Raw genomic sequence first — 11,214 nt, 5'->3', positions numbered from 1 at the left:
CTTGCACACTTTTACCCTTAGCGGGCTTGCCCTCCCAATTTGGTGAGAGGGGAACGACCCAAGTGAGTACGGCTAAAACCCAAGCATTCCAACTCACTATAATAAATAGGTCTCTTGGGATTAAAATTCCAAAGGATGGAGCTATTTGAGAGTTCACTCTCATATTGAGCACTTTGTATGGCCCCTTGAGGTCTAAATCACACTTGAGTGACTACATTTTTCTTAGTACTTTGTAGGGCTATAGGCCTCAATCGTGCTTGCGTGACTATAAGGAGTAGTCTTCGAACGAAAAATCCTAACTAAGAATCCTAGGAATAGAAACCACCCGGTTCACCTTCGAAAGGTGGATAATCTTTGTACAAGGGAGATAGTAACTCCCCCAAGAGACTTTCTATTTCGTGCCCCCATTAGCATTTGGAGTCGGCTAATACGGCGTTGGGAATCCAATGCGTGAGACCCAACGGTCATATTTTGATTAGCTATTGGGTATGTACCTAAGTCAGCAAGAAAATGTTTTCCTCCTCATCCAACTTCCTAGGATAGCACGTTGTGTTTGGATTATCTATGTGCGTCAGTGGCCAACGTGTATTCATTGCTTGATATCTCTTGCCAAGTCCATCATTCCTCCAACCAATCAATCATCCCTCTTTCCAAATTCCATCTTGGCATCATCAAATCTTTAATCCATTTCTATCTATCCAAGTAATTCTCCAATCCCCAATCCAATTTCATCTATTCAAACAATCATCCTTCCTCAACCAATATTTTTTTCCAAATCATTCATCTGACTTTGGGTAGCCTCTCCCTTTATTAATTCTTCCTATTATCTATTCATTCTTCCATAATCATTCTCCCTCTAATCCAATCAAATCTCCAAATTTTCAATCAATCAAATCAATCCATCTTTCTAATTTGGTTATCCAATCCCTCATCAATCAATCATCCAATTCAATCCAATCCAATCTAATTCAATCCAATCAAGTCCTAATCCAAGGACCAATCCAATCAAATCAATTCCTAGTCCAAGGACTAATCCAATCAAATCAATTCCAATCCAAATCAAATCCAATCAAAATTGACCCATCATCATTTGAAGCCAAGTCCTAATCCTCATATTCATCCAATTCCAATCTAATCCTTCATTCTCAACATGCCTACCCATAATTTCAAAGCTTGGTATGAGAAGATACTCATGGAAGTTCACAAACCACATCAACCTGCCTACCAAATCAATCCCATAATCTATCATCCACCTATCATACCTTCATCCATCCCACCTCAACACATTGCTCCTAATCCCAATCCATATCATATCTCATATCCTTCATCTACCTTTGACAAGGGAAATCCATCTTATTCCCCATCTATATCTCCATGTTATCCCTCATCCACATATATACCTCCATCTCCCCTCCCATACATATCACAATCCCTATCCTCTTACAACACATTCATTACCTCTACTCCCCATCCAAATCCTTTACTCCATAGTCCTCCAAGCATTAATCCTAATTCCCCAATCCATTATCCTAATCCTTCATCCAATCCTCATCCCCCATCTAATCCCAATTATCCATCTAATCCTAATCCTCCAAAATCCATATTATCCACATCCTCCAAGTCCATCATCCATAATCTTATCCAAGACATGCTAGCAAAGGAGATAAAATCCCCACCTCAAAACAAAGTTTCCAAATCTCCTCAAGTCCTCCATCCACCTCCATAACCTCCACTTCAAAACAAATCCCAATCCCCCCATTCCTCCATCCACTCACATCGAACCTTCCATATCCTCCTCTATCACACAATCCCCACAACCCCAAACATGCCAAAAGCTTGTTCCAAAGCATTTTAGCATAGAATCCTCTCCATCTCATGATGCATCACCCTCCACTCCATCTAATGATCCCATCCCCTCCACTTCCTCCCATGATCATATGATTCCTCTATCTAACCCTCTCCCTCCATCACATGACCCTCACCCATCTCATGATCCAATCACCCCTCCCACTCCATCTCATGGTACCCTCCCTAATCAAGATCAAAGTATCCCTTCATCTCGATGTCATGATCCCAATCCATCTAAAGATCCTAATCCTCATTCCGCATCTCATCCCCCTCAAAATGGACTCGCATCTTGTTTCCGAAATAATAAGGGTCCTCAAGCTAAGGCTTAAGATGTTGGTACATCTTCTATTCCTCCCAAATCCAAAAGTCCTTCATGTAAATAAAAATCCCATCAGCCCCTGTCATCCACATCCATTTTGGGACCCTATATTCCAAAGTTGAATCCTCCATTCCTTCCATCCATTTGTGTCCTTACTTCCCTCCATCCACCACTCCATCACCTCAAATAATCCCTAAGCAAGATCAACAAAGGCACACATCCTCGAACCGCCTCCAACATCCTCCCTCCATCATCTCACAATCCATAAAATCCACCCATCCCATTGCTATTGGAAGTAATTTGGATTCCCAATCTAAAAATCATAAAGCTCAAAATCCACAAAAACCAAAGGATCAACATGTCCCCTCAAAATGACATGCTCAAAAGAAAATTATGATCCGAAAGAAGGAAAAATCAAAAAGACTGCAAAGGCCCCAAAAGAAAAAATCAAAAACTATGTGGATTCCCAAACTACTCAAAGAAACAATGCATCTCAAAGTAAAATCAAAATTGGCATCCAAACTTGTTAATCCAAAAGATCCATCCATTCATAAGTCCTCCAATCCTCCATCTAACACTCCTCCATCTTCAAAATCCATTTTGGGTCCTTATGTCCCAAAATTCACCATCCCAGCTCCATCATCCCCTTCTTCTATTTTGGGTCTTCATTTCCCAAAATCCACATTTTATCCTTCATCTAATCCAAAATCTCCTCCTCCACTACTCTACCACCCTCCAAGGAGTGTGCCAATGTTGATCTTCCAAAAAAAATTCAAAACAACATCCATTATCGACCATCCATTTTTCACAATCCCATTTCGTTAGTCCAATCCTTTGCAAATATCATCTTCCATCCTCTACCCATTTCATCTCCCCAATTATTTTTTACCAACATCTATGAGCATACCTCCAGTTCAAATAAATACTAAGGGATACCATCCATGGAACTAGATGCTTGATTCCTCCCTTCCTACTTCACGCATCCACTATCCACTCATCCTCATCCTCATCCATCCAAACTATTCCCAAAAAAAAAAAAAATCAGAAAAAAGTAAAGAAAAATCATTTCATCCAATGGTGAAAACCACTTCTTGTGGTGCCTTGGGTAAGTTCCATGATGAAAACTTGGCAAACAAGTGTCATGTGTAAATCCCTCATCCTCTTTCACTCTACACTTGGGGGCAAGCTTAATCCATGCAATCGGCCCATCCATCTACATCCTATCTAAGTCTATTCTACTTTCCTATCTTTGATCTTGACTATCCTATCCATATCCTCCATCTCATATCCCTCATCCTATCAAAATTAATCCTCCATTCTTATCTTTTGTCTTGATCATATAGAGGCAAAATAATGTATATGCATTCTTTGGAACATACAAGCCTTAATACCTCTACCATCCATATCCATTACAACTACATATTGAGGAGGCATACAACTACTTCCTCGTCATCCTTCCTCCTCGGCATTCTTCCTCATCTTATGATCAGGGAATTATGCTACTAGTCCTTATCCTTTTCTTCTACTATGTTTTATTCTTCTTTGATATAACATCATTTCACGATGCTATATCAAAGAGGGGCAAAATGTAGACACCTAAAATTAATATTTAATTAATTTAAGCTTGTCAACATAATTAATTGATTGTGTTATCCTTATTATTCTCAGTGATAATTAAATCTAATTAATCCTGTCACTATTGTCCAATAATTAATTTATCAAATAAATTATTTATTCCCCTATTCTTCTAAAGTCTCTCCAATGATTATTTCCTCTAAACCCACTTAGTTAATTAATTTTAATTATTTAACCTAGTCATGTGATTCCTACAAATCACTTTTCCTAATCCCCCTCAACCTAATTAATTCTTCTAGAACCTCTCATAATCCCACTTATCATTATTCTCCAATTTTAAATTCTCACTCATGTCACATCAACATTGAGCCTCTCAAAGAAATTCAAATTTCTTTGAATCCCTCCATGCATCCTTTATTTTTGAATTTTCAATTCCTCTCCCCTTTCCCCAAGGAATTTTATATTCCTATTTATTCTCCCAAGGCATCCTTGATCCATGCCCACCATTTCAAATCAATCTCAACCCTCCATAACCAAATCAATCTTGGCCCTTCGTTGGCCTCTTCCAATCTATAAATTGGAGGATTATTTCCTCACAAAGGGATCCACTTCCTCTATAGCATTCTCATGCTACCAATTCTCTCTTCTATTCCCTTCTATCATATCCTTATCATGTCCTCATAATCCTTCAATCCATCAATCCAAATCTATCAAATCCATCATAATCCCAAACTCAAATCCATATCCCAATCTTGTTGAGAAAAGGAGAGCAATCCACATCAAGCAAGGAGCACATCAAGTGGAGCATCACAAGGGTGCATCTTCCACTTCATCAAGCTTAATCTGAGGGAGAGGTGAAAGACAAGGTATAAAGTTGGTTGTTTGCACTTGTATTTTGTCTTGTTTTATTTCTTTGTATTCTAAGTTTCCTTTGTACCTTCATTCTTCTTTCATCTTTTTCACCTCTTCATTTAGTACAACAAGAGGTTATGAGCACTTCTTTCAAATATCTCCTTCCTAAGCATGAATCTTTGGAGAAAGATGTTCATCTCCCTCCTAAATAATACTCCCCTCATGAGGATCATTTTGTGCAAGAATATGGTATTGTCCCTACTTTTCCTAGTGATGGCATTTCTTTTTTTGACTTCAACAAAATTCCCACTAGAGATGATGCATTAATGATAAATGCTTCTCCTTTCCCTGAAGCTTGTCTTACCCATAAAGATGCCTTAGAAAAAGAAGATGAAATCATAATCAATTTCCTTAATTCTCTCTCCCCCAAACATCTTATTGAACATATTTTGAGGTGAGAGGATGATTTAAACACATGTAGTGATGCTCTCCCTCCTTAGGATGAAGAATTAATGAACAATGTTATCCCTTCTCCCAAAATTGGAAATAACAATAAGGGCATCTTTTTGCAAGATATTTCTAATACTTTTTTCATAGACCTCACTATTTGGGATGAACCATTAGAAGAAGGTGTTGATTATTCTCTACCCTATGAGAGTAAACCCCTTGATAGAATCTCACCTCTCATGAATCTCAATCATTCTCCCTTTGAAGTTAAGGCATCTCCTTCTCCCCAACTAGGTTCTACTCATAAGGATACCTTATTTCAAGAAGAGATTGTTAACATCTCTTTCAAAGGTCTCCCTCTCAAAGGTTAAACTTTAGAGAATAATGTTGATCCTTCTCCTAGAGAGTCTATTCCTCGGGTAGATCCTTTGATGATAAAGGATGATATGACCTTTCCTACTAATACTCCTCCTTCTAAAACATCAATGCCTACTCCTAGTCTACCTCCTAAAATTGATCTTATCCATGATAACATTTTAGTGCAAGAAGAGACTATCAACAATTCTTCCAACAAACTTGTCCATTCTTATTCTAAAATTCAGAAGGACGCCTTTGATATTCCTAAACCATCTTCAATAAATTTGATACATGTGAATGAAACACCTAATAAACCCCTCTTCATAGTTCAAGGTGCTTGTCCTTCTCAAAGTTCTCAATGTAAGCCTATCTTAGTGGTTCAAGGTGGTTATGATAATGATTCTTTTTTCATTCCTAAGAAACCTGTTATTACTATGCAAGGAGGTTATCTTACTAAGAGCCCTTATGAGTATGCTAAGAAAATCACTAAAGAGAGTTATCATGTGGTTGCTCATACCTACAACACAAGAAACAATAGGCAACCTAATCCTCTTCCAATTACCCCAACTTCACTTCCTCCCTCTCAACCTACTCTTCAACAATCACCTCATATATCACAGACTCTTAGTAAGGAGTATGATCTCATTGAACAACTTAAAGCTACTCCTGCCAATATTTCTATTTAGGATTTGGTCCAAACTTCACCTGCTTATCATGGGATGTTACAAGATTCTTTGACAAACTTAGATGTCCCACCTATAGTGACACCTAATAACATGACTTCTTTGATTGATCCTACAAACAAACCCAAAGCTCAAATTGCATTCACACAAGATGAGTTACCTTCTCATGAAATCCAACATCAATATGATCCTCTTATGATTGTGGTTATTATCAACAATAATGCTATAAGACGAACTCTTGTGGACAATGGGTCTGGCCTTAATGTTTGCAGTGTGGCCTTATTGGATAATATTAATGTGGATTGTTCTCTCATCGAACCTACTTCTATTTTTATTCGAGGCTTTGATAATGTTGCTAAACAATCTTTAGGTATCATAACCTTGCCTGTTAAGGTAGGTCATGTTACTTTATCTACACCTATACATGTCATGACTGGTAATTTGACATATAACCTTCTATTAGGGAGACTGTGGATTCATAGCATGCAAGTTGTCCCCTCAACTTTGTATAAGCAAGTCAAGTTCATTTATGACAATAAGACATACACCTTGTTAGCTGATACCAATCTTCAAGCTCCATTAAAAGTTGGATCTTCTTGTTTAAATACTTCCCATTCATCTCCCAATCCTCCTACTTCTTCAAATACATCTATTTCCTTCAATGATCTTGTTCCTTCTATTACTCTTGATTCTTCTAATCAATCAAAATCTCCTCCCAAAGATATATTTTCTCTCAAAGGAGTGCTCTCAGATGATGATTGGGGATCTCTAGACTTTAACCCTACTTTTAGGAGAGTATAGAGTATCTTGGAAAGAATCTAAGACTGAGAAGGAGAAATCTAAGGAGGAACCTAAAGAGCAACCCACTTTGTCTAAATCACTAAATAACAACTTTGTGGCTGCTTCTAATTCAAATAATTATTCAAATCCTTCCTCTAATTTATATAGCATTGAGACCTATGAGGCGCAACCATCTCTTTCAGATATGTCATCCCTTTATGGTCTTGTTTTTCACATTATAGCTAAGAGTGGCTATAATGGCAATGGTTGTGGCACAAATGAACAAGGAATTAAAGTTCCTTTAGAACATAGAACACATGAAGCTTCATTTGGACTTGGATATAATCGTTCTAAGCCCACCAAAGCATCTAAAATACCATCTCTCAATGTGAATGCTATATTTAGTAGTGATGATGACCTCACCTCAATTAAATCATCTTCTACTTCTTTCAGCACTCATCCCCCTCATAAGGAAATCTTGGTGACGAACAAATCTCTTTATGAATCTCCTCAAGAGATTTCTAATCCCACTTATGAGACTTTATCTTCTACTCATTATAAAATCCCTTCTTCTAGGAATAAGGCTCTAATGAATTACACTTATCCCTCTCCTAAGATTTCTTGTGTGCAAGAAAAGTATGACTTAGTGGCCTATTCTTCTCCTATAAAATTCTCTCTTTCTAAAGACTTTTTAACATTCATCATCTTATATATGTTTTTAATCTCACTTGTAGTAGAGCATTTAGCATGTCATATTCCAATACCTCATTCAATCTATCATGTCTTTAAATAACATTAATGGCTATTATGTTTCTCATCATTATGTGACATTGGTAGCTCACTTATTGGGGGCTCATTGTCATTCATGATGGTACAATTTCACGTGCAATCATACTTTTGGAAGAAACATAATAACCTATTTCTATCTCATCTCATCTCCCTATATATATGGGGGGCAAGAGTGATTTCAAACATCTCCCCTTCTTAAGATTAAAATTTCTCCTTTGTGAAGTAGTGTCTTCTATAAGGATTTCTTATTTATTGTAGTGGTGTATTCATATTTGAATTCCTTCTCTCATATTGGAACAAGCATCCCTAATTGGGATCTTAAGTACATATCCTTAATTGGGACCTCCTCCTTGGTGTTGGAAGTTTTTGATCACTCATCAATTTCTTTTCTTCATTGAGTAGTATCTTTTATAATAAAATTTTCTATTTTGTAAACGTGCATGTCCCTGATGAGGATATCTTGCCTTCTTTTAGAAGAGTTTTTCTATAAATAATCTCTTTGATGTCATTTTGATTCTCTTTCCTCTCTCTTTCATCATTCTTCTCATGGATCACCAAAGTGTGTATTCATGCTTTCTATCTCTTCTTCCTTTTCTTCTCTTCACATTTGTTTCCATTTAAATCTTTCATCTTGTGTTAGAGAGCTCTCAAATATTCACACTCTTTGTTGTGTTGGAATTGAGGTTTAGACCTCTTTCTTACCAAATGATTCTCCATTAGTTTTTAATCTTGTATCAATCTTCTTGTGAACATTTGTCATCAGTCTTCTTTCACAATTCGATGTGGTAAACATGATACCCTGTTTCAACTCATTAAATTAGAAAGCTGAAATAGGGGGGGCATATAGCTACCCTCAAATTTTAATCACCTTCCTTAGTAAGCATTTAGGTGATTTTGTGATTTTATCTAACATGTGGTTTTGTAGGGTGCGGTTCCTAACTATGTACTGCAGATACCGATGGGGGCTTTGTCTGACAACTTGTGGATATATCCTTTTTTTTATGAATGTTTACTTTTCTTTATTTTAGCTTGCATATGCACGTAGTGTCATATGACCGCTAAAGTGGGGGCTAAATATAGCGTCATAAATTGTACACCCTTGCTAGGATGGTACAATTCTACGATTAGTTTAGCACCTGCCTTAGTGTGTATACATCTTGCATTGTAATTTCCCTTTAAGCATTTAATTAATTAATTTAATTAAATCTAAAGTCATATTTCATCACTCCCCACATCATAAAATTGGGCCCTTTACCCTAAGTGTGCCCCTTTTTTATTTTATTCCTCCAATAAATCATTAAATCATAACCCTAATTATGTCTTATTTTGACCTTGAAGGATCAATTTTGCATATCAAAACATCTCAAAAATAGCTATAACGTTTGGATTCACTCTAATATCATCATATCTAATGGCCCTGAAAAATTGGTAAAAAGTTGGTCAGACTGTGCACAAGTTATGCACAGTCCTCGACATTTTTCCTGAAATTTTGGGGGCATAATTATATGATATTATAATGCTTAACCCCAATAAATTGGAAGAAAATTCAAATCCTAGGTCGGCCTAAAGACGAAATTAAGATCTAGGGTTTCATACATAAGAGCTCTCTTTCTTCATTTGAAGGTTGGGAAGAAGTTTTTGGCTAAGGAGCCTTCTATGCAGTGAAAGAGAAGGTATTTTCGAGTCTTCAACAATATTCAACAACATCTATCAAGCATTCATCAAGCATTCTCGATGAATACTAAGAAGGGGGGTGAATTAGTATGCCTAAAAACTTAACCAAACTTTTAAACATTTTTTCAGCAGACCGGTGTAGTAGTTAAAACATAAACAAGCCAAATAGAAAATAGAGCATTCACCCACAGAAGCACAATCACCATAAAACAAGATATTTTGACGTGGAAACCCAAATGGGAAAAACCATGGTGAGTAAAACTCACAAGTCAACTATCTATAGAATAGTAACCAGATCGGTTAAGGTCGGACCGGTTAAGGCCTTACAATGTTCTTCACCAGAACAGATCCTGTTAGGAATCTTGATCTCTGTTAGGAGATAAGTCATGTTAAAGACTACCTTGTTAAAGGATTTCAGATCCACGACTGTGAATCACCTTGTTAGAGGATTTACAATAGGCTTATATGGGCCTACCTGGTTAAGGGTTTCAGACTTGTTGAAGGGATTAGTAATCAACAAGTGAATTATCTAGAAGGTAGCACAGAATGCTTGATTAGATCCTTGACAGTTCTCTGTTAATGCATTACAGCATTACTTCAATCTTCTATCCTTTGCACTCACAATCTTTGTGGTGTGATACCTATTTCGTACAGACCTAATCTACTCTACAATACTCGCACACTTCAACTCTCCAAAACCCTAGACATGATGTCCTCATATAGGAATCTGATTTCATGTCAGTCCAATAAGATTAGACTACAATTTCCTAGGTACAGTGCATCTAGACATAGTTGGTAACATGACATAGAAACACCGCTAAAGTGTCGGTGGATGATAACTCATCACACTTTACAATTATACCGGTTTAGCACAGTATACCAATTACTGGTTAATGAATAAAGACTGGAAAAATGGAACATAATGTTTCAATCAAAAAAGATTAATTGTCGCTAGGGGTCCTCATTCCGCTTGAGATCTTCATACCGCTACGACCGGTAAGCATCTTCTGCAAAACACCGATAGTCTTCTACAAACAAATACTATACATACAATGGCATATAATATCGGTGTGAACAACACAACACATATTACCGATGGAGAATAACTCATACATAAAATAAGTGTGTGTCCATCAATGACAATCACAACTTAAACATTATCAAAATACCAACAATCTCCCCCTTTGACATTGATGGCAACACAAATTTTGACATCTAAGTGCTTATAAAACAAAAATAGATTCGATAATCAAAATTACTCCCCCTAAGCATATACACTACTCCCTTTGCAAAAATTACAAGTATGTGCATGAAATTTTCAATACTACTCCCCTTTTGCTTACAATGACAAAGTAATGCAAACACTCCCTTTTTCACCAAAATTTACCAAAGTTATATTGCATAACATAAAAACAGAGTATATGTTCATGACAATAAAGAGTAAAACTTCTCAAAAAGAGGTTTAAAGTTTTTCAGAAAATTCTTCATGTCTGAAGACCATGAATCAAGAAGTGAGGCAGAAATTTCACTCTCAGTCTTCATCTAGAAGGCTAATTATTCCATTGCATCGATAGTGCTCATCTCCAGAGTTACAGTAATAGCCTCCAAGTTCAGGAAGCACTTCTGAAGAACCTACAATTTAGGTAATAGAAGCAACTGGAGCTCCTACAAATCTTGAGTCCGCTTGCAAATCTCTAATTCAATCTTTGCAATCTGATGCTAATGAGTGTGAATAGTCCGTCCATACACTGTGAACGAATCATATGGCAATTTGAAGGCTGATATACTTTTGTAACTCCGATTGGAGTTGACTCTTCTTTTTCAGAGCATCATCACAAAATAGGTGAGGTTGGCAGATTTTGCTCAAGAGTAGGTTACCTTCACCCATAG

Source organism: Cryptomeria japonica, chromosome 10, assembly GCF_030272615.1.
Source record: "Cryptomeria japonica chromosome 10, Sugi_1.0, whole genome shotgun sequence".
In the NCBI taxonomy this organism is placed as follows: Eukaryota; Viridiplantae; Streptophyta; class Pinopsida; order Cupressales; family Cupressaceae; genus Cryptomeria; species Cryptomeria japonica.
The sequence above is the reverse complement of the archived record's forward strand: the minus strand, read 5'-3'. Positions refer to the sequence as shown.